The sequence below is a fragment of the Excalfactoria chinensis genome, chromosome 5 (genome assembly GCF_039878825.1).
Source record: "Excalfactoria chinensis isolate bCotChi1 chromosome 5, bCotChi1.hap2, whole genome shotgun sequence".
Taxonomy (NCBI): Eukaryota; Metazoa; Chordata; class Aves; order Galliformes; family Phasianidae; genus Excalfactoria; species Excalfactoria chinensis.
Window position 1 is genome coordinate 53949329 of NC_092829.1, and position 10209 is coordinate 53959537.

Below are 10209 nucleotides of genomic sequence, written 5' to 3' on the forward strand. Positions count from 1 at the left end.
CATTGGGTATAATGGGGCCCATAGGGTTTAATGGGGCCCAAAGGGTTTAATCGGGACCATAGGGTTTAATGGGAGCTGCAATACCCTCAGCGGCCACAAGGTGGCGCTATAATAGAGCCCATAGGGTTTAATGGGGCCCATAGGGTATAATGGAGGCTGCAATACCATTAACAGCCACAAGGCGGCGCTATAACGGAGCTCATAGGGTTTAATGGGGCCCATAGGGTATAATGAGGCCCATAGGGTATAATGAAGCCCATAGGGTATAATGGGGGCCTGCAATACCATTAACAGCCACAAGGCGGCGCTATAATGGAGCCCTTAGGGTTTAATGAGGCCCATAGGGTTTAATGGGGCCCATAGGGTTTAATGGGGGCCTGTAATACTCTCAATAGCCACAAGGTGGCGCTATAATGGAGCCCATAGGGTTTAATGGGGCCCATAGGGTTTAATGGGGCCCATAGGGTTTAATGGGGCCCATAGGGTTTAATGGGGTCTGCAGTCTCCTGTCTAAAGGGGCGGAGCCCCATATGCTAATGAGCCATGAAGCCACACCCCCGGTAGGCTGGAGTCCAAAGGGGCGGCCACCAGGTGGCGCTCTAACATAAGCTATATGGGACCCCATAGGGTTTAATGGAGCCCATAGGGTTTAATGGGGCCCATAGGGTATAATGGGGGCCTGCAAAACCATTAACAGCCACAAGGCGGCGCTATAATGGAGCCCATAGGGTTTAATGAGGCCCATAGGTTTTAATGGGGCCCATAGGGTTTAATGGGGCCCATAGGGTTTAATGGGGCCCATAGGGTTTAATGGGGCCCATAGGGTTTAATGGGGCCCATAGGGTTTAATGGGGCCCATAGGGTTTAATGGGGCCCATAGGGTTTAATGGGAGCTGCAATACCCTCAGCGGCCACAAGGTGGCGCTATAATAGAGCCCATAGGGTTTAATGGGGCCCATAGGATATAATGGGGCCCATAGGGTTTAATGGGGGCCTGCAATACCATTAACAGCCACAAGGCGGCGCTATAATGGAGCCCATAGGGTTTAATCGGGACCATAGGGTTTAATGGGAGCTGCAATACCCTCAGCGGCCACAAGGGTATTAATATTAATTAGCAATGGAGTAGTAATAGTGATGGAGCATTATTAATTAGCAATAGGCCATTATTATGGTGATGAAGGTGATGACGATGGAGATAGATGATCCTACAGCACACAATGGGACGATCCTACAGCACACAATGGGACGATCCTACAGCACACAATGGGACGATCCTACAGCACACAATGGGACGATCCTACAGCCCATGGGATGATCTTACACCCAATGGGATGATCCTACAGCACACAGTGGGGTCTGTGGTGCACAATGGGGTCCAGCAGCCAATGGGATGATCCTGCAGCCAATCGGTGACTGGTGTTTCATTGTGCACACAGATGCTGAGCTGACACACATGGATGCGGAGCGGCAACAATCTGGACTCAGTGGAGGAATCCAACGTGCAGCATGTGAGGATGGAAAGCAGGGAGGATTAATAAAGGCATCAGCACTGCAATAGGAACAACAGGATGGATATGGGGTATAAGGCAGGGATGGCTCATAAAGGCACCAACACACAACAGGAACAGCATAGGGACAAAATGCCATCCAGCTATGGGATATAAGGCCATTATACAGACACACACACACAGACACACACACACAGACACACACACACAGACACACACACACAGACACACACACACAGACACACACACACAGACACACACACACAGACACACACACACAGACACACACACACAGACACACACACACAGACACACACACACAGACACACACACACAGACACACACACACAGACACACACACACAGACACACACACACAGACACACACACACAGACACACACACACAGACACACACACACAGACACACACACACAGACACACACACACAGACACACACACACAGACACACACACACAGACACACACACACAGACACACACACACAGACACACACACACAGACACACACACACAGACACACACACACAGACACACACACACAGACACACACACACAGACACACACACACAGACACACACACACAGACACACACACACAGACACACACACACAGACACACACACACAGACACACACACACAGACACACACACACAGACACACACACACAGACACACACACACAGACACACACACACAGACACACACACACAGACACACACACACAGACACACACACACAGACACACACACACAGACACACACACACAGACACACACACACAGACACACACACACAGACACACACACACAGACACACACACACAGACACACACACACAGACACACACACACAGACACACACACACAGACACACACACACAGACACACACACACAGACACACACACACAGACACACACACACAGACACACACACACAGACACACACACACAGACACACACACACAGACACACACACACAGACACACACACACAGACACACACACACAGACACACACACACAGACACACACACACAGACACACACACACAGACACACACACACAGACACACACACACAGACACACACACACAGACACACACACACAGACACACACACACAGACACACACACACAGACACACACACACAGACACACACACACAGACACACACACACAGACACACACACACAGACACACACACACAGACACACACACACAGACACACACACACAGACACACACACACAGACACACACACACAGACACACACACACAGACACACACACACAGACACACACACACAGACACACACACACAGACACACACACACAGACACACACACACAGACACACACACACAGACACACACACACAGACACACACACACAGACACACACACACAGACACACACACACAGACACACACACACAGACACACACACACAGACACACACACACAGACACACACACACAGACACACACACACAGACACACACACACAGACACACACACACAGACACACACACACAGACACACACACACAGACACACACACACAGACACACACACACAGACACACACACACAGACACACACACACAGACACACACACACAGACACACACACACAGACACACACACACAGACACACACACACAGACACACACACACAGACACACACACACAGACACACACACACAGACACACACACACAGACACACACACACAGACACACACACACAGACACACACACACAGACACACACACACAGACACACACACACAGACACACACACACAGACACACACACACAGACACACACACACAGACACACACACACAGACACACACACACAGACACACACACACAGACACACACACACAGACACACACACACAGACACACACACACAGACACACACACACAGACACACACACACAGACACACACACACAGACACACACACACAGACACACACACACAGACACACACACACAGACACACACACACAGACACACACACACAGACACACACACACAGACACACACACACAGACACACACACACAGACACACACACACAGACACACACACACAGACACACACACACAGACACACACACACAGACACACACACACAGACACACACACACAGACACACACACACAGACACACACACACAGACACACACACACAGACACACACACACAGACACACACACACAGACACACACACACAGACACACACACACAGACACACACACACAGACACACACACACAGACACACACACACAGACACACACACACAGACACACACACACAGACACACACACACAGACACACACACACAGACACACACACACAGACACACACACACAGACACACACACACAGACACACACACACAGACACACACACACAGACACACACACACAGACACACACACACAGACACACACACACAGACACACACACACAGACACACACACACAGACACACACACACAGACACACACACACAGACACACACACACAGACACACACACACAGACACACACACAGACACATCTCACATCAGGTCTCTATGGGGTTTAATGGAGGCCTATGGGGTCTTATGGGGTGTCTATGGGGTCCTAGGGAGTTCAAAAGGGTCTTATGGGGTCCTATGGGGTCCAAATGGGGCCTATGGGGTCTCTATGGGGTTCAAATGGGTCCTATGGGGTCTCTATGGAGTCCTTTTGGGTCTCTATGGGGTTTAACAGGGGCCAGTGAGGTCTTATGGGGTATATGCACACATATATACACACACATATACACACACACATCATGGCCCATAAATATCCCAGAAGACCCCATTAAACCCCATAAGGGCCCCATAACATCCCATAGGCCCTTATTAAACCCCCATAGGGATCCCATAAGACCCCATTAAACCCCATCGGACACCCAAAGGCCCCATTAAACCCCATAGAGACCCCATAAAGGCCCCAAATGATCCCATAAAACCCCATAGCCCCCATTAAACCCCATAGTGACCATAGAGGACATTAATAGCAGCAGTCTGAATCTCCCTTTGCATTGCAGCCCTATTAACAGCAATGGGAGCTACAACAGCGCCGCCTTGTGGACACAATGCAGAACTGCAACGGAGGAGCAACAGCAGCAATAAAGAACTGAATGGAGCCATGGGGGAACAGAAACGAACTTGGGGGGCAGAATGTGATGGCAGCACTTGGGGGGCAAAAGGCAATGGCTGCATTTGGGGGCAGCAAGAAGGGCACTGCACTCAGCATTCAGCAGTGCAGCAATGAGCTCTGGCTCATGAGCTCAAGTCCCACTAAGGAACAGATCCAACACAGTCAGTGTGTGCTGCTCTTACCTGCAGGGCAGGCAATTCCCGCTCAGCAAAGTTGAGTTCCGAGGCGTTCCAGGCAATGCAGGTTTCTGTTCCTCGCTGTTCTCATCGGGAGCCACGCATCTCTCGGGGTCCCTATGGGGTTAATGGGGTCTTATGGGGTCTTTATGGGGTTTAATGGGGGGCCTATGGGGTCTAATGGGGGCCTATGGGATCTCTATGGGGTTTAATGGGGTTCTATGTGGCCTTTATGGGGTCTCTATGGGGTCCCTATGGGGTCTAAGGGGAGCCTATGGGGTTTCTATGGGGGTTAATGAGGGCTTCTGGGGTCTAATAGGGGTTGAATGGGGGCTCCCATCTCTCGGGGCTCTGCTGGCACCTGTTGGACACGACACGGCAATGAAGGCGCTGCCCACATCTGCAGGTACCACACTGTGAACAATGCTGTTACCTGCAGGAATAGGGCTGGGAACACAAGCAGGCACTGAGTGAGTAACATGGATGGAGGCTGATTTATTGGCAATGGAGTCTTATTTATTGGCAATGGAGTCTTATTTATTGGCAATGGAGTCTTATTTATTGGCAATGGAGTCTTATTTATTGGCAATGGAGTCTTATTTATTGGCAATGGAGTCTTATTTATTGGCAATGGAGTCTTATTTATCGGCAATGGAGTCTTATTTATCGGCAATGGAGTCTTATTTATCGGCAATGGAGTCTTATTTATCGGCAATGGAGTCTTATTTATTGGCAGCGGAGTCTAATAAGGAATGGAGTCTTAATTGTTGGCAATGGAGTCTTATTAATTAGCAATGGATTCTTATTTAATGGCCTTGGAGTTCTATTTCTTGGCAATGGAGACTCATTAATTGGCAGTGGAGCCTTACTTATTCACAATGGAATCTCATTATTACCAATGGAGATTTATTTATTAGGAATTGAATCTTATTTATTGTCAATGCAGTCTTAGTTATTAGCAATGGAGTCTTATTTATTAGCATTTGAGTCTTATTTATTAGCAATATAGTCTTCCTTTGCAATGGAGTCTTATTTATTGGCAATGGAGTCTTATTATTAACACTGGAACTTTACTAGCTCTAAAGCGGAATTAGTATTTGACGGAGCATTATTAATTAGCAATTGGCCATTATTATTATGATGGAGGTGATGATGATGGAGATAGATGATCCTACCGCACACAATGGGGTCCTGCAGGCAATAAGATGATCCTGCAGCCAATCGGTGACTGGTGTTTCATTGTGCACACAGATGCTGAGCTGACACACATGGATGCGGAGCGGCAACAATCTGGAATCAGTGGAGGAATCCAACGTGCAGGGCGGATTAATAAAGGCTTCAGTACTGCAATAGGAACAACAGGATGGGTATAGGGTGTGCGGGGTGTATAATTACACACACAGATATACACACACAGATATACACACACAGATATACACACACAGATATACACACACAGATATACACACACAGATATACACACACAGATATACACACACAGATATACACACACAGATATACACACACAGATATACACACACAGATATACACACACAGATATACACACACAGATATACACACACAGATATACACACACAGATATACACACACAGATATACACACACAGATATACACACACAGATATACACACACAGATATACACACACAGATATACACACACAGATATACACACACAGATATACACACACAGATATACACACACAGATATACACACACAGATATACACACACAGATATACACACACAGATATACACACACAGATATACACACACAGATATACACACACAGATATACACACACAGATATACACACACAGATATACACACACAGATATACACACACAGATATACACACACAGATATACACACACAGATATACACACACAGATATACACACACAGATATACACACACAGATATACACACACAGATATACACACACAGATATACACACACAGATATACACACACAGATATACACACACAGATATACACACACAGATATACACACACAGATATACACACACAGATATACACACACAGATATACACACACAGATATACACACACAGATATACACACACAGATATACACACACAGATATACACACACAGATATACACACACAGATATACACACACAGATATACACACACAGATATACACACACAGATATACACACACAGATATACACACACAGATATACACACACAGATATACACACACAGATATACACACACAGATATACACACACAGATATACACACACAGATATACACACACAGATATACACACACAGATATACACACACAGATATACACACACAGATATACACACACAGATATACACACACAGATATACACACACAGATATACACACACAGATATACACACACAGATATACACACACAGATATACACACACAGATATACACACACAGATATACACACACAGATATACACACACAGATATACACACACAGATATACACACACAGATATACACACACAGATATACACACACAGATATACACACACAGATATACACACACAGATATACACACACAGATATACACACACAGATATACACACACAGATATACACACACAGATATACACACACCCATTTATTGCCCCCCACCCCCATTAAACCCCTTTTTCTTGCCCCCCACCCACATTAAACCCATTTTTCTTCCCCCCCACCTATATTAATCCCCTTTTTCTTCCCCCCAACCTTATTACACCCCTTTTTCTCGCCCCCCACCCCCATTAAACCCCTTTTTCTCGCCCCCCACCCCCATTAAACCCCTTTTTCTCGCCCCCCACCCCCATTAAACCCCTTTTTCTCGCCCCCCACCCCCATTAAACCCCTTTTTCTCGCCCCCCACCCCCATTAAACCCCTTTTTCTTGCCCCCCACCCCCATTAAACCCCTTTTTCTTGCCCCCCACCCCCATTAAACCCCTTTTTCTTGCCCCCCACCCCCATTAAACCCCTTTTTCTTGCCCCCCACCCCCATTAAACCCCTTTTTCTTGCCCCCCACCCCCATTAAACCCCTTTTTCTTGCCCCCCACCCCCATTAAACCCCTTTTTCTTGCCCCCCACCCCCATTAAACCCCTTTTTCTTGCCCCCCACCCCCATTAAACCCCTATTTATTGCCCCCCACCCCCATTAAACCCCTAATTATTGGCCCCACCCATATTAAACCCCTTTTTCTTGCCCCACACACACACACTTACACACACACACACGTACACCCTTACACACGCGCACGCGCGCGCACTCGCGCGCACACACACACACTCACACACACACAGATATATACACTGTTGCCGTGCACAATTATAGTTTAAACGAGACCCGCTACCGCCTATATGTTTACAACATCTCCCCCCCTCCGAATACTACAAGGTTCAGCCTCGTTAGCATCTACAACAGATAGGGTTTGCAGCGTCAGACCACGTGGGTTCAAAACATGTGTGACACATGTGGGGTTAATTCCTACCTTGCATTTCTGCTCTGGCTCCTTCAGAGAAGCATCATTTGTTCAACCACTCAGCTTCGTATTTGCTCATGTGTTCATCAGGCCACGTGATGAATAACTTGTGAAATAAAAAGAAACGCAACGTCAGAAACAACAACAACACAAAATAAAAGTAGAAATTGCAGGAATTGCAATATTTCAATCAGTAATATCACAGTAATATCTGCTCACATTCATTGACTGCGTCTGCTGTGAAGAACCTACTACACACAGTGTGGATGGTAGCAGCCCTGTCTATAGTGACACGCAGAGAAAGCCTGAGTTGCTGTCATTGATACCCCTATCCTAAGGGACTTCAGCATCCGGCATCATCAGTCTAATCTATTCTGAATCACAGAGTACTCTCTTCAAATACTTCCAGCCCCAGCAACCAGGCTCGGAGCAGCCAGCCACTGCATCCAGACAGAGCGGAGGCTCTCTTTCACTGGCAGCAGCAGAAGCCTTCAACAGCTTTAGGGTAGGAAACAATTCCACTGCACACTTGGTGGCTTTTTTAGTATGCAAATCTACATTAAACACTATTACTAGACTTGGGGCCTACCCAGATCTTTGGTTTATGCCAATTTACTGAAGTCAGTGGAGCTGAACCTGCATGACGCTGCTGTTAATTAGGAGGCTCCAGGGCTATTCAGTTTGCCAGCTACACAAGAGAAAGACACGAAAATTATTACAGCAAAAAGATTCCCCCAGTGGTGAAATATTACTAAAACACTCAGTGTTTGCATTACTCTTCTGTTTCTGCCTGCACTGTAAAGCAATCATTTGGGTGAGCCACCTATTGAGAAAATCCCATATGGACAAAAAGCCTGCTGATTGTATTCCTCAAGTCTATCATGATGCAGTGTCACAGACAAACCCAGACAACAGCGATTAAAAATAGCTGCTACAGCACACCCTCTTGGTGCTTATCTTCTCACACACACAAATTAAATAGATATAAAAGGACGCATGCAATAACATAAGTGTATAGTTGCAACTACAGAGTAAAAGGAGAGCCAGAGAGTATCTAAGAAAAGACTCACCAGTGCTGAGGCTTTCAGTCAAAATGGATAGCCACCAATGTTGAGGCTCAGCACAAAAAACCCACAAAGAAGCAACCTCCAGAAAGAGATGCTACCTTAGTGGTGGTCAGCCCTTAAATGGGATCTAAGAGAGGTAGAGTCAAGCTGCACCCCTTTCAGGAGCACAGCTGAATAACCTTCACCTGTGCTCCCACAGCTGAATAACCTTCACCTGTGCTCCCACAGCTGACGCATCACTTGCCTCAGATGGCAAATCAGAGGTTCAGGCTGTGATCAACAGTTTCCTTCACAGTACACAAAGTGAGAAGCCAGTTCTGGCATTATCTATAACTACATACTAAAACCAAAAGTTGTTAATATTTCATCATGCAAGCATTGCATGAATTAGCAGCTTTTGCAGGCAGGCAGGCTGCTAGCTTGTCAGATAGCAGCATCTTTTCTTTTGCATTCTCCAGAGATGAATAGCCCTTCTACTCTTTTTCTTGGTGAGATACTTTCTTTCACTTTCTTTCCCTGTTTTTTGTGGCTCTGTAGTGTGGCTGCCTTCGCTGCCATCCTGGTGGGATGTGGCTGCCTACCTCCTGTTGGCTGTTCTCGAGAATCCTGGCCTGTAAAAGTATTCTTCACCCACAGATCATTTTCATGTTGACATTTAGATCCTCTGATGAAACCTGTGCTTCCCTGAAATGTTTCTGCCTGTTCCAACAAGCCCTTCTATGTTTCATTGTTATTTTTTGGGGGGATGAATC

At 46.7% G+C, this 10209-nt stretch overlaps 1 long non-coding RNA gene across 2 annotated transcripts; it reads right to left on the reverse strand.

Annotated features, from left to right (window-relative positions):
* Window positions 1-935: 935 nt before the first annotated feature.
* LOC140252819 (uncharacterized) lies at window positions 936-9570 on the reverse strand. Of its 2 annotated transcripts, none has more exons than XR_011903736.1 (5): window positions 9461-9570; window positions 8400-8496; window positions 6059-6227; window positions 4890-5000; window positions 936-1478 (listed from the first exon to the last, which is right to left on the reverse strand). It is a non-coding gene; the product is annotated as an uncharacterized lncRNA (long non-coding RNA). The 2 variants fall into 2 exon arrangements; XR_011903735.1 differs by having other exon boundaries at window positions 936-1552.
* Between the last annotated feature and the right edge of the window lie 639 nt (window positions 9571-10209).